This window comes from Odocoileus virginianus, chromosome 4 (assembly GCF_023699985.2).
Source record: "Odocoileus virginianus isolate 20LAN1187 ecotype Illinois chromosome 4, Ovbor_1.2, whole genome shotgun sequence".
NCBI classification, from domain to species: domain Eukaryota; kingdom Metazoa; phylum Chordata; class Mammalia; order Artiodactyla; family Cervidae; genus Odocoileus; species Odocoileus virginianus.
Genome location: NC_069677.1, coordinates 46,689,373 through 46,712,275, shown reverse-complemented (window position 1 = coordinate 46,712,275; position 22,903 = coordinate 46,689,373). Strand labels below are relative to the sequence as shown.

The window sequence follows — 22,903 nt, the reverse complement described above, 5'->3', positions numbered from 1 at the left end:
CCTCCTGATCAGATTCACTAAAATATACAGTGGCAGATGGTTCTCCCCCTAATGTTGCTTCCACTTAATGATTCCAGATATATGATTCACAGATTATCTCAGAAAAAAAAAAAAGAATATTTTCCTCATTTGGATAAGGGAATATGAGCACTGTTCTCTATGTTATATGTGTAATCACATTTCTCTAGGTCATACTAATAAAACAGCCACGTGTGGTTCAGTCTTCATCAGCAAGATATGGAGACTCCAGGGCTCAGAACCTTCACAGAACAGTGGGGTGTCTGCTACAGAGGCTGTCTTGCTGCTCCCGGCAGCCTCATCTGCCCTCCAGAGTCAGCCCTGTGGTCCCCACTGCCCTGACATCCCCCTCCCTCCCAACACAGGCATATTCTGGGTTGCTCCTCGATTCCATTCTCAACTATTGTCATGCCACCCGGCTCTCCCAGCTTGCCCTCTCCTGGGCCCCCAAGCAGATATGCTTTGTGTTCTGTACTCCTCAGGGGCTCTGTTCTTTATTACTGCCCCTTCCCAGGAACAAAGCCTGAGCCCGGAGCTGCCCTGCAATCTCAGAGACGCCCCACTGTGCCGCCTCGTGGCGGTCCTGGCTTTGATCTCCTCCAGTGCCCCGAGATCAAGAGTGTGCGTGCCTCAACTCTCTCAGAGAACACTCAGAATCATGAATTATGTGGCAAGATTTATACAGCTGATTTCATAAACTTTGCACAGTTTTTTAAATCATGGTTTCCCAGCTATAAAATTTTGTCTTTGTTAATTTGGAAATGATGGTGAGGAGACCCCACCCCTCTTGTTTCTTACCCACTCTCCCTGGAGGCTTTATATGTAGCCTCCATGTATTCAGGCATGGAGTTTCTGAGGCCCTCATTCAAAAATCAGCTGAAGCTCTCAGCACCCCAAGTACCATCAACATATCTAAATTTCCAAAGTTCACAAACTAGGTCCCATTCAAATGTAATTTTTGAGCATCTACTCTGTGCCAGGCACTATTCTTAGTGCTTGGCTGATATAAGTGAACAAGGTAGACAAAATCTCTGCTGTCAGACAGTTTCAGACAGCAATACATGCTATGAAGAAAGTAATACATGGTAATATGATTGATAGTGATGGGGATGGTGAGGGATGCCTCTCTAAAGAGGTGAAATTGATGTGTGATCTCCATGACAAGGAAGAGCCAGCCATGAGAAGCCCCAGGCAAAGAGTGCTGTTAGCAGGAGGAGGGTTTGGGGTAAAGTTGGCAGTGGGAGGGCCAGTGAGCCCAGATGGAATGTAACTGAGAGATGGGGAGTGATGGGATATGAGATAAGAGAGGGAGGTAAGGATGATGCCATATAGGGCCTTGTGGGACTAGGTGAGGAGACTGAATTTTATCTGAGTACTATAGGAAGCTATTGCATAGTTCAACTAGTGGGAGATCAGGATCTGCTTAACGTTTTTGTCTTTTCTCATTAGCGTTTTTGAAAACTGAGATATGATGTATATAACATTACTCTTTTAAAAGTGTACAATCCATTGGTTTTAAGCAGTTCATAATGGATACAACCATTACCACTAATTCCAGAATATTCCCACCCCCACCCCCCAAAAGAAGCCCTGTACCTGTTGGCAGTTATTCTCCTTGCCCCTTTCTCCAGTCCTTGGCAAAAAAATTGTCTAGTTTCATATCTATGGATTTGTGTCTAATATAAACTGAATGACATAGCCAACTGTGTTTAGCTTCTTTTACTTGGCATTATGTTTTCAAGGTCATCCATGTTGTAGTATGTAATAGTATTTGATTCCTCTTTATGGCAAAATGATATTCCATTGTATGTATATACTATGTTTTGCTTATGCATGCATCTGTTAATGGATATTTGAACTGTTTCACTTTTTATCTTTTATGAATAATATTGCTATGAACATTTGTATACAAGTTTTTATATGACTATATGTTTTCATTCCTCTTGAGTATATACCTGTATGAATATATACTTTATTTCTCTTCCATATAATTGCTAGGCTATATGATAACTCTTTGGGTTTCCCAGGTGGCGCTAGTGGTAAAGAACCTGCTTGCTAATTTGCTAGTACAGGAGATGTAACAGATGGGGGTGAATCCCTGGGTTGGAAGATCTCCTGTAGAAGGCAATGGTGACCTACTCTAGTATTCTTGCCTGGAAAATTCCATGGACAGAGGGGCCTGTTGGGCTACAATCCATGAGGTTTCAGAGTTGGACATGACTAAGGAACTAACACACACACACACAGTAACTCTTTAAATTTTGAAGAACTGCCAAATTACTGTATTTTCCAAAGTGACTGTACCACTTTCACAATATCAGCGATTTATAAGGATTCCAATTTCTCTACATCTTTGCCAACGCTTGTTATTTTCTATTTTTATCATTATAGCCATTCTAGTGGATGTGAAGTATTTTAAGGTGTTTTTTTTTTTTCCATTCCCCTAATAACAAAGGATGTTAAGAGTCATTTCATGTGCTCATTGTCTATTTGTATATCTGCTTTGGAAAAATGTGTATCCAAGTCCTTTGCCCATTTTAGAACTGGGTTATTGTATTCAATTTACAATGTTGTGTTAATTTCTGCTGTGCAGCAAAGTGATTCAGTTATACATACACACAAATTCTTTTTCATATCTTGTCCATTATGGTTTATCCCAGGATATTGAATATAGTTCCCTGTGCTATATAGCAGGACCTTGTTGTTTACTCATTCTGTATATAATAGTTTGCATTTGCTAAATCCCAAACTCCCTATCCACCCTTCCCACCCTCTGCCACTGGCAACCGCAAGTCCATTCTCTATGTCTGTGAGTCTATTTCTATTTAGAAAATGAGTTCATTTGTGTCCTATTTTAGATTCCATATATAAGTGATATCATGTATTATTTGTCCTCCTCCTGACTTACTTCACTCAGTATGACAATCTCTAGGTCTATCCGTGTTGCTGCAAATGACATTATTTTATTCTTTTTTATGGCTGAGTAGTATTCCATTGCATATATGTACCACATCTTCTTTATTCATTCATCTGTCAGTGGACAGTTAGGTTGCTCCCATGTCTTGGCTATTGTAAATAGTGCTGTTACCAACACTGAGCTGCATGTGTCTTTTTGAATTATAGTTTTCTCTGGAATATGCCCAGACATGGGATTGCAGGATCATATGGCAACTCTGTTTTTTGAGGAATCTCTATATTGTTTTCCATTGTGGCTGTACCAATTTACATTCCCACCAAGAAATGTAAGACTGTTTCTTTTCCTCTCTCCAACATTTATTATTTGTACACTTTTAATGATGACCATTGCTGGATGGCATCACCAACTCGATGGACATGGGTTTGAGTAAACTCCGGGAGTTGGTGACGGACAGGGAGGCCTGGCGTGCTGCGATTCATGAGGTCCCAAAGAGTTGGACACGACTGAGCGACTGAACTGAACTGAACTGAATGATGACCATTCTGTCCAGTGTGAGGTGGTAGCTCATTGTAGTTTTGATTTACATTTCTCTAATAATTAGCAATGTTGAGCATCTTTTCACAGTGCCTGTTGGCCATCTGTATGTCTTCTTTGGAGAAATGTCTATTTAGGTCTTCTGCCCATTTTTTTGATTGCTTTTTTTTTCATTATTGAGTTGTATGATCTGTTTGCATATTTTAGAAATTAAGCCCTTGTTGACTGCATCATTTGCAAATATTTTTGCCCAGTCCTTAGGTTGTCTTTTCATTTTGCTTATAGTTTCTTTTGCTGTACAAAAGCTTATAAGTTTGATTAGGTCCCATTTGTTTATTTTTTATTAGAAAGTTAGTCTTTCTTAATGATCTGCCTGACAAAAGACCAGGAATTCTCCTTCAATAACCATTCCAGTATCATTTTATTCTAGTAGTCTGGAAGTTCTTTTTGTCCAGTAGAAATCTCTCCTATTTTAAACCCACTTTTTCTCATTTGATCTTCTGTACTATAGACTTATTGGAAAAGACCCTGATGCTGGGAAGGATTGAAGGCGGGAGGAGAAGGGGACTACAGAGGATGAGATGGTTGGATGGCATCACCGATTCAATAGACGTGAACTTGGGCAAATTCTGGAAGACAGTGAGGGAGAGGGAGGCCTGGAATGCTGCAGTCCATGAGCTTGCAAAGAGTTGGACATGACTGAGCAACTGAACAACCACAACACTATAGACAAAACAAAACAAAGCCAATTCTTTCAAAACCCCTTTAGCCTTTAAGAAATGGTAAAGGATCATTTATCAAGGCATTTGAACACTGGTAACATCCAAACAACAGAACAGTGATGATGATTTCCTCTGCCAGTGTTGGCCCAGTGGCCCAGGTCACTCAATGCAGACAGGACAGTGCTGATTATAACAGGCAGATAGAAAATAACCTTGTCAGTAGCTATTTCAGGTGAAAGAAGAGCACACATTTTATGAAATAAAGGTCAGTTACTACTGAGCAAAAAAAAAAAAAATACCGTTGTAGAGGCTGAAACCGACGTTTGGAAATGAAAAGGACTGCAAAAGCAAGCAGACATTGATGAATCTGTCCCAGTGAGTGTTGTTCATGTCTCTTCTAGTTTTGCCCAAAGCAATTTCAATAAATCCTGTTAGCAATTTTCTCACACTTCTCTCTACAGATCATCAGAATTTCACAATAAGTAAATGTGATTTGCTTTTTTATTATTTCATACTGCTTTGGGAAGGACTATTTTAATAAAATTAACATGCATCACAAATTCTGTTTTTTTATAATGTGAGAATTGAAATGCATAACCTATTTGTTGTTTTTAAGATCATTAAATATTTAGACATTTTCATAATGTGCTACATTTCTGTTGTTATTACTTTAAGGTAAACCCAGATAGCTTTACTTGATAAAAATGACAACGGATCCTTAATCCATGCTTTGCTTGATTTACTTGTATTAGATTAAAATGTTTTATAATCATACAAGACTTTCAAACTTATATATTTATTTTGATCATTGAATATATCCCATTTTTGATACCACTGTGTATTAATCAGGTTTTGGTTAGGCTAGGCTATCTATGTCATAACAGCAAATTAACTCTCAAATCTCAGTGGCCTCACCTAACAATTTTATTTCTTGCTCATGTTAACTGTGCTCTCTGGGTCAGTGGTGGGCTCTCTTCCACACAGTCTTTTAAGCACCTGGACTGATGGAGAATCCAATATCTTATTGTTGCATCATTAGAACATGAGATTCCATGGCTGCTGCAGCAGAAGAGAGAGCTGCAGGTTCTCACACCAGTTCTTAGATGCTCTGCCCAGAAACGCCATTCATGACTTTTATCTGCTGAAAAGGTCTTTTATTTGATCTCAATGTATTGTTTTGTTTTTGTTTTTGGTCGTTTTGTGTAGCATGTGGGATATTGGTTCCCTGACCAGGGATCAAACCTGTGCCCCCCGCACAGGGAATAGGAGTCTTAACCAGTGGACCGTCAGGGAAGTCTGATCATAATGTTCTTTTGAAGTTCAGAATAATCTTGTCTTTAATTATGTCACCCCTTCTTATTCTTTTCTTGTGAACTCTATTTTTGTTAACCTCCTCTAACTGTTAGCATTCTTAAGTGTAGACAAAGAATTGGGTCTAGGTTATTTAATGAGAAGGGATTTTATGAAGGAAGATTAGAAAGCCCAGATAATCATCTGGAAAGGCTGGAGGAACAGGTTTGAGGCCAAGTACCCGCAGTCCCAGAACCCAGCAGTCTTTTTTTGCAATGGGGAAGACACTATTCCCACTGCTGACCCCAGAGCCATGACACTGAAGCCACTGTACCAGCAGAATGGATGTCTGGGCCCTATCTGCTCTATAGGTGTTTTCTAGCCAGCACACGGAGAGGCAGAAATTAAGGTTTAGGACCTCACCTTAGAGTCAGAGGCTTGGGAGATTACAAAACGTTTAATTTTAGAATTTACTCTGGGATAATAGAATTCTGGGATAAAACAATGTGGGGAACTGTTAATATAAGATGTAGGGTGGTTTTCAGCAGATTTGAGGCTGCCATGTATAACAGATATTTACATTACTTTCTTTTACAACTCGTTTTCTTTGCCCTTGTAAATTTGTTTTCTGTTACAGAAATAATACAACTAGACAACTAGAAATAAGACAAGTAGACAATAAGAAAGAAGGACAGAGACGGCCTGACACCACCTTAACATAGACACTGTTATTATTTTGGCATATTTCCTTTTTGCTCCTTTTCTATGCAGAATTCTCTCCTATAAAATTATCTGACAATGAATACTGATTTCCTAGTGAAATATTAGAACACAAACATTTCCCCCCCATGTTGTCACATTATCTTCAAGATCATGGATTCTAGTGACTGTGCAATACTGCAAAGGTTGGAATGGCTTTTCTATGTAAATTTACCATGTAAATATAATACTGTGATGCAAGTCAATAGGTATAATTTCTAGAACTGATTACAACTGTATGCTTATTTGTTCATTTATTCTGTGATTGTATCAACATCTTGATGGTTTCCTTATTTTACAGTTTTCATCAAGATGCACAACCTCAGAGAGACATAAAGACTCAAAGCAGATAAGGAAGGAAATGTGAAATTTTTAGGCAATTGGTTAAGTACATAAAATATAATCTTCACTCTTTATTTCTGGCAGTACCATAAGGCATGCGGGATCTTAGTCCTCTGACCAGGGGAACCTGTGCTCCATGCGCTGGAAGTATGGAATCTTAACCACTGGACCGCCAGGGAATTCCCAATCTTCATTCTTTAGAAAAAAGAGACTTTTAGTATCATCCATGCTAGTAGTGATACTGAAAGCCTGACCTCTGTATAGCAGCGCCAAATCAAATCTTGGAGACAGAGTTTTGGGTGAAGTACAAAAGAGATCAAACAAAAGAGATCCCTTTATTGCTTTGCCAGGCAAAGGGGGAAATATAGAGGGCTCCAGTGTCCCTTAAAGCTCTGTGTCCCAACCCAGGAGGATTTGATGAGGAGTTTTATAGTAATGGTTCAATGGTGGGGTTGCTGATAAAATTAAGATGTGTGTGCAGGGCCAGCACTCTAATCTCATCTCAGTTGGTCTCCTAATTTTGATGAGATTTTCTGAACCTCTGATGAGGTTCCTTTAATTTTGTCTCAGGTGTTTTCTTGGCTGCTCCTCCCTTGATTAACAACTGCTCAAATCTGACCTTTGGAATGGAAGGAAGATCGTGAAGGCTAGAGTCCATTCCCTACAAACAAGGAATGCGGGACAGAAAGGCTTTCATGCCCAGAAGCCCCTCAGAGTCCTGCTTGGTTTCAGTAGCCAGGTAATTTTAAAATCCAGACAACTGTTCCATTATTCATTTGCTTATGTCATCATAAATTTGATATCATTTCTGACCATTATATACAGCAAAATCCAATTTTGTTGAACTATCCCTCCCCTTCAAAAGAGAAAAAGTCACACACACTAATAACCTTAAGAAAGATCCATTAATTTTTTTTTTTTAAGATCCAATAATTTTTGTAATGAGCACTCACTATTCCAAATAACTCTGCTAGGCCCAGTGTGAACACAAAGATGTATCACATATACTGCCTGCCAAGGAGACATTTAAAATCTCTGATCGGGAACTTTAGTTTAAAAAGCAGCAGTGTGTTATATTGTCTTTTAAGTTTTATTTAAAGGCACTAAGAAAAAAATTTTTCTATTTCTTTAATTGCGTGTCTATTTTTTGTCTATTTCTTTAATTTAATGTCTATATGACATGCTGGATTTTCACTAAACTTATTTGATAATAATTTTATGATGTGTGTACGTCAAATCATTATGTTGTATACCTCAATATAACTAGAAAAAAAAACCCAAGTGTTTATTTTGCCAATAGTTATAGGTTTGGGAATATAAAGAATAATAAAATACTCCCTGAAAAGATTATAGAAAGTAGAGTAGTTTAGGAAATAAAGAGACAAAAGAAAAAAAAATCACTAAATATTATTTTATAATTAAGCACAGTGTGCCTCTTGGTATATAAAATCAAAACTAACTAAAACTGAGTTTTGTTTTAGACAAAGAAAGATAGGGGAAAATAAGTTTATGGGCTATGGGAGCATAGAAAAGACATAAATGAGAGATTCTGTGTCACTCTTTAGGAAACGTTTCCATACATATTTAGTACTAATAGAGCAAAATATTTATCTATCTATGCTGTATGTGTATATATGTATGTGTATATATATAATAGATAATAGAATCAAAGTTCTGTTGAATTAAAAAAGATGCACAATGTGAGGCTGCGAGTCAAGTTTTATTTGGGGCAAAATGAGGACTGCAGCGTGGGAGATAGACATCAGAGAGCTCTGAGAAACTGCTCCAAAAAGGTACCGGGGGAAGGTCCACATGTGTGATTTTGGTGAAGGGGGAGTTCACATTCAACCAAGCACTAGTCTTCCAAAAGGTTTTCTGCTAGTCACGAGGAGCTGATGTCACCATGAAGGGATTTACTGGTTTTCTAGATATGAGGAGATACAAGGATTGGGATCATGAAATCAGTTTCTAAAAATATCTAACTATCTAAAGACCTGTTCCCCCAGTTTTCCTGGAGCACAGAGTGCCTCATTCTCCACCCTAACTCCCTTCAGGGCATGTTGAAGGTCAATAGCTACAGCAGCCCAGGATTCAGTCTCCTCAGAGGCAGATGGCAAATGCCCTTGGCAAGCTCCAATTTGTAGCTGACATTTCTAATTAAAATATATAATACAATATCATTTATCTTAAGAAGATGTAAAGTATTTGTTTGAGACTTTCCAATAGTTTTTGAGAGCTGACTGTGGGGAGTGGAATAGGGAGTGAAATAATGTATACTTTTATTTTACATACACTATAACTTTAAAATTGTAAAAAAAAAAAGGAATAATCATAAACATGCATTCTTTAATTACAAAATGCTAGAGGCTATGGCAAATAGTTTAAGAATGGTGAGTGGTATGTTTATGATTATATCTGTTATGGTAGACATGTAGACTGTATGCATTTGTCAGAAGTCATCAATTTATATACTTAAAATTGGGGAATGATATATAAATCACATCTCAATAAGCATAAAAAATAACTAAAAAATAAAGGCACTAGAAGAATTGGGTTTATAGTCAAGGGATATGAGTTTTATTCATAATTCTAGCACTGTGTTATTTTTGACAAGTTTTTCAAACTCTCTGGACCTCAGTTTCCTCATTGGTAAAGAGAAGTTGTCAGGCTGGGTGAGAGTTCAAATGTCTCATCCCTAACATCCTGAAAATACAGGCTATATCCTACAGGCTGTCAGTGGTTTTCTATCAAAAAAGAATAATAAACATATATATAAGTGTATTTATTATATGTGTATATATTTACATGTTCTTGTTCAGTTGCTAAGTTATGTCTGAATCTTTGCGACCCCATGGACCGCAGCACTCTAGGCCTCCTTGTCTCTCACCATCTCCCGGAGTTCACCCAAGTTCATGTCTATTGAATCGGTGATGCTATCCAACAAAAGACTTTTGAGAATCCCTTGGACAGCAAGGAGATCAGACCAGTCAATCTTAAGCGAAATCAATCCTGAAAACTCACTGGAAGGACTGATGCTGAAGCTGAAACTCCAGTATTTTTGGTCAGCTGACATGAACAGCTGACTCTGGAAATGTTCCTGATGCTGGGAAAGATTGAAGGCAGAAGGAGAAGAGGGCAGCAGAAGACAAGATGGCTGGATGGCATCACTGAAACAATGGACATGGACTTGGGCAATCTTCAGGAGATGGTGAGGGACAGGAAGGCCAGGCATGCTGAAGCCCATGGGGTCACAAAGAGTCAGACATGACTGGGTGACTGAACAAAAACAACTCTGCATGTAAGTTAAATAAACAAGGTGACAGTATACAGTCTTGACATACCTCTTTCCCAATTTTGAACCAGTCAGCTGTTCTGTGTAAGGTTCTAATTGTTGCTTCTTGACCTGCATACAGGTTTCTCAGGAGACAGATAAGATGGTTTGCTATTCCCACCTCTTTAAGAATTTTCCACAGTTTGTTGTGATCCACAGAGTCAAAGCCTTTTGTATAGTTAATGAAACAGAAGTAGATGTTTTTCTGGAATTCACATACAAATAACATTTGCTTTGAAAAACTTATAAAATGGGTATCCTGTATAAAATTCATTAAGTACTAGTAGAACCTTAAAATTGATCATGAAAAGAATAATTATCCCTTAAGAGTTTTCTACAGCACTTGGAGTTATGAAAATCTTGACCTGCTTCCATCCTGTAAAAGTGCTAATGAACCTCTGGACAAGACGATCTCAGACAGGATCATTTAGGTGCACGTTTAAGTACAGGATTCAAAACGAAAATTGTTATTGTTTACAAGTACATAATGGACAGTCAGGCTCTGAATATGTAAGGTACTTTTCTAATGTAATGTCATCTAACCCTCACAGCAGCCCTAAGAAGGAGGTATTATTACAGTATTTGTTTTACAGACAAGGAAACTGAGACTCAGGAGGTTATGTAGTTTGTCCAAAGCTAGCAAGCAGCAGAGCCAGTTTTCCAACCCAGGTCTGCCTGACTCCAAAGTCCATGCTCCTTCCATCCCAACCTATCCTGTAGACCTTTCTCACTGATTTAATTAATATTGATATTCCTATTAGGATAATGATCCTAACTTAACTAATTTCTCATATCCCAATGTAGTCAAAACCAGCAAAATCTCTTAGAGAATGAAGGTGAATTTCCAGAAAAGTTTAAAAATACAGTCTTACTTAAAATATAGTCTTTTAAAAATATATTTTTATATAAATATATATGAATATGCACTGGCATTAGTAGAAAGCATCACTATTGGGATATAAATAACTTCCTTTCCATTTTGTCTTTTCCAAGAATTCTCTAAAAATGGCTGAAGAAGAACTTCCTCCGCTGTGTCCCTGGCTGCTCAAGAACATTTGAGTCAAAGTTTCTTTCTGAGTCTCCATCATTTTCGCGTGTGAGCATGTGTGCTAAGTCACTTCAGTCGTGTCCGACTTTTTGCGACCCCATGGACTGTAGGCCCCCAGGATCCTCTGTCCATGGGCTTTTCCAGGCAAGAATATTGGAGTGGATTGCCATGCCCTCCTCCAGAGGATTTTCCTGACCCAGGGATCAAACTATCGTTTTAGAGAAACTCGAAAGGAGTTTTGTTTATCCCTTAAATTTTTTTTGAAGGATACTTCATTCATAATCATTTTTACTTAGCATGCAACCTGTATATCAGGATGGCAAAGCCTTTTACAATTACTAATGCATTCTTCCAGCAGCTTCTGGGGCAACCAACATTTTACAGAAAAGCAAAATGAGATGTAGATCTACATTTACTTGGCCAGAGTGACGCAGTGACTGATTTTCTATGCTTAGAGCCAAGGGAAACCCAGCTCCTTGAAAGATAACATTTTACAGTTACACTGAAACTATAATCACAGAAAGCCCACTTTTTAAATGATTCGGTGATAGAGATGCCTTAAAAAAAGTCTAGAGTTCCCAATTTACTTCTCGGAACTGATTCTCCTTTTGATCTTTCAGGTATCCTCCCTTGAGTTAATTGATAGAAGTTTTTAGCTCTTCATTTTTGCACTGATTTCAAAATGAAAAACACAATGCTATTTTATGTCCAACAGACTTCCTTGCCACCATTTGGCTAGCTCTTTTACATTTTTGTATTAGCATAAAGCTTGATGCTAAATAAGAGAAGTTGCAGCTCTCCCCATAAACAGAAGCCCTCCTATATTTGATTTCTAGCCATATCCACCTGAACATTGGTCCCTGTTATTAAATCAATATTTTTTTGATTCATTATACTGTTCATTCTTGGCAAGAGGAACTTCCATCTTTTAACCTTTCTCATGACTAAGCTGAATGTGTCCTTGGTTTGAATGAAAAATATACCATTAAGAGAAGGTAGTAAATCTTTGTTATATGGCTAATAAATAAGACCATGGTATTTTATATTTGATTTCATAATACTTTGAATTTGTAGTTAATAAGTAGACTCTCCAGCATCATATTATAAATGAAATGCCAACTTCATTTAAAATTTTATGTTGGGTCATATGATAACTTGACAATTATTTTGATAGCTACAAAGGAAATAAAACACCAGCAGAATATATTTAAGAAGCTGTGTCATCATGTACACTTAGAATCAGAAAAATAAAACTCCAATAATGGAAGCACTACTATGTTTTATTAAGTAAAATCTGAACAATAATCTTTAGATAGATTATTGATAATTTTATAGATATCTTTATATGTATATCTATATAATATCTATATATTTATTTTTCTGAAGTATAATTTAGAAATTATAATAGAGAGAAGTCAATTGAAGACTGAACAAATGAACACAATGACTGAACAAATGAACACAATTTCATTACTTGACAAAGATTGGCAGACCCTTTTGCAGTTGATTTTTCTCTGAACCAACCTTTAAAGATGTTTTATTAAAATTAACTATGGTTATATTTTAACTATTTTTATCTGATGTTTTGAATTAAATTACCTCTTTAAAATATTTATGTAAGGTGAGGTTTCTTGAGAAATCCAGAATAAGTAGAAATAAACTTATGCAGCTGAGAAACTTAACATATATAGCTCATATATATATAAACTCAAACATTTCTATTGGATGAATACAGTGTGAAGTACTTTAGTCTTTATAGAATTAATTGAGAAAATTTGAATTAGTAAAGATGTTTATGCCATCAGATTAATTAACTGACTCATCTCTTGGCAGCAGAAGTGAGGCTGTCCACTGAAGTAGTCACTGGCCTGGAGACCCAGATGACTGGGTACAAATCCTGGCTCTCTTGATGATGAGTCACTGATGTCTCTGTATCAGATCCTTACTCATAAAATATTATTAATGGTATTTTTAGACTTAGGTGGATGGTGAAAAGTATTTTATCAAGTGCTCATAAATGCTTTGAAGGTTAGAAGTCCGGAATGTTATTAGATCACAATATACAGAGTAGAAAGATATTAAAAATGGCTCACTCATTACTGTCATGTTTGAATGGATTTCTCAGGATTAAGAAACTTACTTAGCTAAATATAGAGCCCAGTTGCTGGTGTTTAGAGGGAAATGCTATGTTAGACTCACTTAGCAATGACAGGCTGTCAGTCTCTAATGAGTGTGGATATAGAATTACATACTCTAGTAGCTGACTTTACTTATTTTAGTGTTGTTCAAAGTGGTCCTCTAGGGATTTCATAATTTTACCTTCAATTTTTTTATAATATTGCTTTTTGTCCCATCCGATCCTTAAGGGCATATCTGCTTGAACTCAATCATTCTATTACATATGGGTCTAGCTATGACTCTCTTGTTGAGTTGCTACATCATGTCTGACTCTTTTGTGACCTATGGACTGTAGCCTGCCAGCTCCTCTGTTCATGGGATTTCCCAGGAAAGAATAGTGGAGTGGGTTGCCATTTCCTTCTACAGGGGATCTTCCCAACCCAGGGATCAAACCCCCATCTCTTGCGCCTCCTGCATTAGCAGGTGGATTCTTTATCACTGAACCACCAGGGACACCCTTAACTCTCTTGTTACCAGTGCTCCGATTATTGTGTCACTGCTGGGAGCTCCAGATTTTGAGCTGACCCGGATTTTACTATCTTCTCAACAGGTGACAATCCTGGGAATGACTTTTCCTCTCTAAGCTACTTGTTACAAAAATACCTTAATTAATATAGCCCTTTGAGAATTTCCAAAGTAAAATGAACCAATCAACAAATATAAAGTCTCAAAATCCTGAATATTAGCAGGCACATAAAATTACATGATTGTTAAAGTCTCTTCTAGGTCCAAAAGCTGTAATGCTAAAACTTAAGGAAAAAACAGTGGGGTGATACATACCCACCCAGTGGGCGATATACAGGACTGACCTCCTGCTGCTTTGTGATTGCTTCACTGTCGCACAAGATGTGGGTGGAAGGGAGATCTGGGGCACTGAGAAGCCAACAGCAAGGCTGCCCACAAAGGCAGACCACAGGAGGGGCTGGGCAGGAAGCACTTTTACTTCCTGGTAGGAGAAAGCCACAGGGCCTAGGCTGGGCCGAGGCAGTGAGGTTCCTTGGGTGACAAGTTTGAGGAGGGCCTCCGCTCTCACGGGCAGTGTAAGTAAGGGTGCATTTGGTACTCCAGGAGTCCAGCCCTGGGAAAAAGGCTTAACAAGATCTGTGTCAGGGAACAAAGAAAGGGCCACAAACCTGGGAATCTGGAAGCCAGAGTTGGAGAAGCCAGTCAAATCCATTGACAGCTAAACTGTGAAGTCCTTTGTTTTCTGCTGTCTTCCCTCTCTGGCTCAGGGCAATAAATTCCAACAGTTTCACAGCCCTAACTTCCTGCTCTCCCAGGAACACCAACTTAGAGGAAGGGACAGTTAATTCTGGGGAATCAATACAGGGACAACAGGGAAGCAATAAGGTGTGGGGGAAAAAAGGAAAGATGATCAGAATAAAATACCTCCACAAAGTGACCTGGGGCTCCTCCTGAGCCTACACTTCCTCTGCTGGGCTGGGCTTGGGGCCTTGACAGAGGCCTCCCTGCTAGATGGCTTTAAAGCCCTGGTTGCACTTTAAGGGACTCTTTCACCTTTTGGTAATTACTGCTCCCCTTTGCACAGAGGCTGGAGTAGCCAGGGCTATGTTTTCATTTCACAAAACTGAACGTAAAAAGTGATCACTGAACCTGCTTATTTCAAGCTTCTATTCTGCCTGATAGTGGAAATATAGCTCAGAAGATTGTAGATAAGTTGACTTCTGAGTTTTTTTATCATGTCTGGTAAATCCCATGAATTCAGAACTCCAACCCCCATCTCCCCAGAGTGGCATCTAAGTTCTAGGTGCCACACAAGGTGAAGCACCTGGTTCACCAATGCCCCTTTAGGCTGACATTCACTGCTCATGTCCATGCTCCTGTGATCCCCAGTCATCAGTCCTGCTATAGCAGCTCCTGATCTTTTTTAAAAATTTCAGTTTATCTATGCTCTCCTGTATGTTTATTTTTAATTTACTTTCATTTACCTATTTGGCTGCAGTAGGTCTTAGTTGTGACATGCGGGATCTTTAGTTGCGGCATATGAACTCTTGAGGCATGTGGGATCTAGTTCCCTCACCAGGGATTGAACCCAGGCCCCCTGCCTTGGGAGTGAGGAGTCTTAGCCCCTGGACCACCGGGGAAGTCCCAGAAGCTCCTTATCTTGACTGAGGTGATTCTTCCCGAGTCATGTCTTCACTTTGCTTAGGGACTGGGAAACTTGGATGTCCTCCGGTGCCATCCTGGAGGCTTGCGGGGCTGTCTTAGACACATCTGGTTGATATTTCTACCCATTCCTGCTTACCTTGGTCTCACCTGAGAAGTGAACACAGGTCCCTCTGCTCTCAGATCCCCAAAACTTTCTGAGGATTCTAATAGTCATCCTGACTCCTCCCCACCCGAGTGCCTCTGGGCCTCAGTCTTATCTTGAATTACTCTCCCTTGCTCTCTTATATTCAACTCTCTCTCTCTCCTCCTTGGAGATTATGTAACACTACAGTATCTACTAGTCATGTGTGGCTACTGAGTTCTTACAATGTGGCTGCTCCAAAATGAGATGGACGCAATTTTAAAGACTTATTTGAAGAGAATATTCTAAAATATCTCATTACTATTTTTTCCCCATTTATTTTTATTAGTTGGAGGCGAATTACTTACAATATTGTAGTGGTTTTTGCCATACATTTCATTACTATTTTTAACATAGCTTACATGCATGTTGAAATGATAATATTTTGGATATGTTGAATTAAATGTAAAATAGTATTACAATTCGTTTCATTTTTTTTTTTCTTTTTACTTTTAAAAATGTAGCTACTAGAAAATTTAAATTGCATTGTATTCCTTTTGGACAGAGCTCGTCTAACAAATTTAAGGAAGTGTTGTGGACTAAACTGTGACTCTCCCCACTGCGCAAACTCATATTTGTAGCCCTAACCCCCAATGTAACTATATTTGAAGATAAGACCTTTAAGGGGGTAATTAGTGTTTAATGAGATCATAAGGGTGGGGCCTACTGGATTAGAGCCATATAAAAACAGAAGAGACACAGGAAGGCACAGACAGAAGAAAGACCATGTGCAGACCCAGTGAGAAGGCATCAGTTTACAGGCCAGGAAGAAAGGCCTCATCAGAAACTAACACTGCTGACACCTTGATCTTGGACTTTCAGCTTCCAGAACTGTGGGAATACCGGTTTCTGTCTTTAATATTCTGTTATCTGGTACCTAGTCCATGGTATTCTGTTAGGGTTGCCCTTGCAGACTAATAGAGGAAGGACAACTCATTCTGACATCATGTCTTCTTTTAAAACCAAATGTCAATGGCATTGGTTTTAGCTTTTGAGCCTTAAAAACCCTTCCTCTTAGTCAACTGTGCCAGAAATTTTAAAAATCTGGTTTGAAACTCAGGAGTTGAGTGAAAATGGAGGCTTTGGTTCTGTTATGACCTTCCTTCCCCAAGGTCTTAGAAGGAGTTACCCTCTGCTGCCTGAAGTTGAGGGAGGGATCACAGAACAAATAGGAAGTATGGGGGGAAAATGGTTACTCTCATAATATTAGTCTGCCCCACCAGTTACTTTCTCTCTTTCCCCATTTTATCAAATTTCAGGAGGATCTGACTTTATTTATTTGGTCATCCATTAATTTGTTCCTTATTTGTTGCCTACAGATTGATATGTATATTTTAGTGTGGATAGCTTTCAGAGAGCATTTTCACTAAAAATTTCAGGTCTTTAATAATGAAAGATACTGTAAGCTGTTAAAGAAATTGAAAATATCACAGTAAGTGCATGGTAATGGTAGAGAGAGACGGGTAAAGTACTAAAATCTGGTTGTTCATGTCATTAGAGCTCAGAGAGTTTTGTTAGCTGTGGAGGAGATCTTGTTGTCCACCCTTAGCACAGATCTTACTTTGCTAGAAGTCCTACAATCCCTGATGTAATGCACAGGGCACACACAGGGTCAGTCTTGGCTTCCAACCATGGCAGCGGTCACTTGGAGACAGTGGAAGGCCAGAAAGCCAACTCTTGTGCTTGGATGGGCATGGGGAGGCTCTCCCATCTTTTGTACTTTCCTGATTCACTAAGCATAGCTAGGTCTTACTGCTCACCTCACTGCACCATCAATCTGCATTTACTTCTCTGTGAACCCTAAATATTCCTTTACTCAATACCTAGTATACAGTTAATGTACAATGGAAGTTCTGGGAATGAAACTAAATGAATGCATGAATCCAACAAGTTCTGCCCTCAAATCCTCACTTCAGACTTTCTCTTACCTCTTTGTTAGCCTGGATATGAGGTTAACCTCAACCAACTTCTCCTTTATAAAAACAAAATTATTTTTAAAAGTTGCTTAATTACCCAAGTACTCTATAAAGATATTATCAATATACCATGATTAAATAATACAAAGAGATTGAGAACTCCCTGGCAGTTCACTGGAGTGAGCCTGGGTTTGGGGAACTAAGATCCTGCAAGCCATAAGGCACAGCCAAAACAAACAAAAACACAAAAAACAAACACAAAAGAGATGGCAGAAGCCCATTACAATTCCATGGCAATCTCCTTCATTTCACAGCAGTGCGGGAATAGCTTCTACCCCCCTTTATATATGCGTTATGTACCTACTAAAATAGACACATATGTGTATACTAATACATTATTGCCACCATATTATATATGTTAATATACATATTATACATAATTAACCTAAATAATTTTATGCTGCTGTGTACTGTTTAACAACTTGTTTTTTTTCCCCACTAAATTACCTGATACCCTTTTATGTCACTGCCCATTCAACTCCCTTATTCTTATTTTAGTTGCTGTAAGTATTCTGTAGCACAGAGGAAAGAAAATACATTTAAAATATATTTAACTTCATCTTTATTGATGACCCTATGGTAGTTCAGATGGTAAAACATCTGCCTGCAATGTGGGAGACCCAGGTTCAATCCCTGAGTTGGGAAGATCCCCTGGAGAAGGAAACGGCAACACACTCCAGTACTCTTGCCTGGAAAATCCCATGGACAGAGAAGCTTTGTAGGCTATAGCCCATTGGGGTCTCAGTCGGTCACGACTGAGCAACCTCACTTATTGATGACACTATAGGCTGTTTGTAATTTTTCACCTTTATAAACAATGAACATCCATTTATTTACATGTTTCTTTAGACACATGTGCAAGTGCTTTTTTAAATGACAGATCCTTAGAGGTTGACTTGCTAGGTTAAAGGGTACATGTAAATTCTAGGGAATATTCTGAGAAGGAGGCTTTCTCGGCCATTTGCCATGCAATGTTTCCTTGCTTGTAAACCAAATAGGCTTGCTAAAATGTATGAGGGCAGAATGACATAGCAAGACTTGGACTATCCCAGTCCAAGGAGATAATTTATGTAAGTTGTAAGACCACAGGTAGAAATCACATGACGTCCTTTAACACCCCTGTGACATCCCATCCTGTGGCTGTCTTTCTCCACCGCAGAGCAGTATGGAAAATATCCTTACGAGCCCTTTCCCATGCATTTGCATTATGTCTTGAAGATTTTGCATCCTGCTACTTTGCGATACCTCTATAAATGAACAAAGGAAGTGGCCTTTCATACTCCAAATGAGAAAGGAAATGTTGTTATTAGTTATTACTGTCTGTCATCTTGTTCAAGAAGGGGAAGCTGGGCTGTATCAAGAGAATCAGAGTTACCAGGTCATAGGCAAGGTGATAGACCTCAAGACTTGTATCTGCTCCATGGACATGTTTCAACAGTTAATGTGGTAAACTTCACTATCTAAGTGGTGAGAAAATGAAGTGTGTATTATCTGAGCACTTAATATCATTTGGCAAAGGAAATAAATGACTTCACTGAAAAACTTTTCTGATATGTGTCTCTTGGAGTTCAGAAAATTTTCACTCACTGATTTATATAAACAAATTATTAATTACTGAGGATTTGTCAGGAATGGGTATATCCTCTAACCACTGGCTCAAAATCCCCCAAAATAATATATTTTAAATTTTAGTAGATATATTGCCAAACTACTATCCAAAAGACAGGTATCAATTTGTACTCCCTCTAATAGTGATTGAATCTAACATATTATCAATTGTTGTCTGATGGGTGAAAAATAGTATCTTACTATTTTAATATGCATTTCTCTAGTGACCAGTGATATCCAGCATATTTTCACATAATATCTGACCACCTGTAAATCCTCTTGTGAATTGTCTGTTCATATCCTCTGCTCATTTTCTAATTTGTTTGTGTGTCTTTTTTATCTTTGTTATTTATTCGTTTTTGTGTGGCTTGTGTTGTGTGTTGTGTGGCTTGTGGGATGTTAGTTCCCTGACCAGGGATAGAACCCAGGCCCTCGCCATGAGAGCATGGAGTCCTAACCACTGGACCACCAGGGAATTTCCTTTTTCTTTTAAGAATAGCTTTACAGCTTTGCCAGGCAGAGGGAGCCACAGCAGGCTAATGCTGTAAAACCATGTGTCCCCTCTTCTTTATTGACTTGTATGAATTTATTAGGGATTATATATATGGAATTTTCATTCTACATTGTTAATATTTCCTATAGCTCTTTTGGTCTTTTGATTTTGTTTAAGGTGTTTTAATACAGAAATGCTGATTTAATTAAGTATAGCAATCGATATTACCTCTTTATAGGCTTTATAATTTTGGGAATTTTAGTTTAAGAAGGCTGTGTATCACCAATGTTATTAACATATTCTTCAACATTTTCCTCTAATATTTTAAATGTCTTTAAAATTCTAAAATATGAGTACATTCTCACTAAAACTGTAAACAATTTCTAGTAATATAATGAACTAGGTCTTAAGTAAAATCCTTCCCAGTATAGCACATGTAAAAATCCCATATAAAATATCAAAACGAACAAAAATATTTTATGTGTATTTGTCTGAGGCTGAACTGGTAAGAAATTAGGGAATTTTTTATAGGCTGTGCGAGAAGAAAGCAAAATCTATAGGGAGAGCAAAGCCCTGAGTGTTTATGTGATCCTTCGTGGCCAACAGTCCGAGTTTTAATGGGCCCAGTGCTTCAAGGACAAAGAGAATACCAGGGTCCAAAGTAAGATGGGAGCTAGGATGGGGTATCTTCAAGGATGACTCTCCTGGTGACTGAAGTAGAAAAACCCCATACAGCAGAGGTTAGTGGTAATATTTGCCAATCTCACTTGGGCTCTGGGCAGAGCTGAACCAAAAAGAGAAAGGCCCGAGAATTCTTACTCATCAACCTCCTTCCACGTGTGTTTAGAACTGTATATTCAAGAAAAGTGCCGCAAGCCAAAAAATGTAGTCGGAGGCTCAGTGGTAAAGAATCCTCCGGCCAGTGCAGGAGACAGAGGTTCAATCCCTGGTCCAGGAAGATTTCACATGCTGTGGAGCAACTAAGCCTGTGTGCCACAACTACTGAGCCCATGTACCGCAACTACTGAAGCCCGTGCACCCTAGAGTCTGCGCTCTGTAACAAAAGAAGCCACTGCAATGAGAAGCCTGTGCACTGCAACCAGAGACCCAGCAACTGCAACTAGAGACCGCAGCAACGAAGACCCAGCCCAGTCAAAAAGAAAGAAAGAAATAACAATTTTAAGAAATGTACTTGGGAGTATCCCTAATACCAAGAGGAAGCAAATCCAAACCCTCCTCAAACGAACACTTGTTAAATTCAAATCTACATATACATTTTCAAGGCATATGATTTTAGATATGTGAGGAAATAGCAGAACTAGCACAGTGCCAAGTCACGCATCAAAGTCTTCAAATAATGGAATGATCTGGTACAGAATAAAATATGTGTCAATATGTTTAATGTATATAAAAGATTATTGAAAGAATACCAAACTATACATTATCAGAATTGGCCACACAGATTTGAAAAAGAACCAAAAAGAACTACTACATATTAAAGATGTAATAACTGAAATTAGAAACTCAGCGGAAGTCTTGAAGAGTCAATTAGGCTCAGTTGAGAGACAATATATAATAGATTGGAGGAAATTACAACAAATTCAGAAGACAAAGTGAATGAAACTACAAAAGAAATATTAAGAGGACACACAGAGAGAAGTTCTGAAATGTTTAATTGCAGTTTCAGGAGAAGATAACAAAGAAGGCAGAAATTATACTATTCCAAGAAATAATAGCTGAAAATTCCAAAATTTGAGGAGAGAATTTCTTCTTTTCATCTATTGATGAGACATACCAATACACAGACCAGAAAGAACTGCAGACAGTGTAAGTAAACACAAATTCACAGCTAGTCATATTAGAGTGACATTTTAGAATACCATAAGGAAGAAGACTATATTAGAAGCATGAAGAGAAAGACAGTGTTATCTATAAAAGAACTGTATTTAAACTGAAGGATTTTCCCACAGCAACAAAGGAAGCCAGAAGACAGCAGAATGGTACATTAAATGTCAAAGAAGATAAATGTCAAAATATCCTATTATATGCAGCAAAATTATCTTTCAAACATGAGGTTAAAATAAAGTAGCTTCTGACCAAAAAAATTTAGAGTTTTTATTACGGCAAACCTTTATTCGAAGATCTAGAGAATGCACTTTAGGATGAGGGATAAAAAGCACAGAAAGAGAAAAGTGAATAAGAAAAAATAGTGAGCAAAGAATATGGTAAACATGTAGATAAATCTAAGCAAACGTTTATTGAATGAACCAATGATAATGTTTACTTTGAGGGTTAAATAAGGTAAGCTAGACACACCAAGGCAACAACAGAATGTATAATGAAAGAGTGGTGAAAGGAGTTAAAACATTCTAAGGTTCTTTAATTTTCCTAAGCGTGGATAACTACATTGATTATTCTTCAGGCATTAAGTTAAATATAAATTTAAAATTTCCAAAAAACTATATTCATTCATATGCATTGCTACCTAGCAAGTTCCCACAGAATTAGCAGCTGAGAATAATATAGATTTTTGCTTCTCAGTTTCTATGGTCAGGATCTCAGGCATGGCAGAGCTGAATCCTTTGCTTGGGGTCTCTCTCACAAGGTTGCTGTCAAGGTGTTGGCCAGGCTGGGGTTCTTACTGGGAACTCAGGGTCCTTTTCCAGTTCATTCAGGTTATTGGCAGTTTCTTGTGGTTGTAGACCAGAGGCCTCAGCTACCAGAGGCTGCCCTCTAGGCAATTCACAATATGACTCTTCGCGTCCCTCCAGGCCAGCAAGATAAGCCTGCTGCTTCAAACTTCCCTTTTCTGGAAGGGCCTACACTTTCCTACAGGTTCTCCTGATTAGGTCAGGCTCACCCAGGATCATCTCCCTTTTAATCAGCTCAAAGTCAACAAAAGTGGAACCTTAATTGTATTTTCAAAATTCTTTCACCTTTGCCATATGATTTAATCAAGATGGTAATATCCATTATATTTACAGTCCCCACCTACTCTCATGGAAAGAGAACTATACATGACAGGATGGGAATCAGTGGGAGCTATCTCAGAACTCTACCTATTTCAGTAACCATTAAAAAGTACAATTAGATTCTATGCTTTCTAAACCAATAATGGTGAAAAAAGAATAAAAAAAAAAGAAAGTATAGTCAACTAAAACAAAAAATGAAAACATTGAAAAGTGGGGTACATGGAAAATATAAAAATAAAATGATAAATAAATCACAATCAATCTCAAGAAACTACATTCTTCTGATGCAAAGATTGGCAGTTGAATTTTTTAAAAGTTCAAGCCTTTGCTATCAAGAAGATACACATCTCACCATAACAACACAGAAAGTTTGAAAGGAATGCAAGTAAACACCAACCAAAAGG

General features: G+C 38.1%; 1 long non-coding RNA gene across 2 annotated transcripts; it reads left to right on the top strand.

The window, feature by feature from the left end:
* Nucleotides 1-5,252: 5,252 nt before the first annotated feature.
* Nucleotides 5,253-11,888, top strand: LOC110151859 (uncharacterized). 2 transcript variants are annotated; one of them, XR_002318194.2, is made up of 5 exons: nt 5,258-5,340; nt 6,542-6,623; nt 7,153-7,321; nt 8,274-8,375; nt 10,907-11,888. It is a non-coding gene; the product is annotated as an uncharacterized lncRNA (long non-coding RNA). The 2 variants fall into 2 exon arrangements; XR_011487156.1 differs by lacking the exon at nt 6,542-6,623 and having other exon boundaries at nt 5,253-5,340.
* Nucleotides 11,889-22,903: the final 11,015 nt, after the last annotated feature.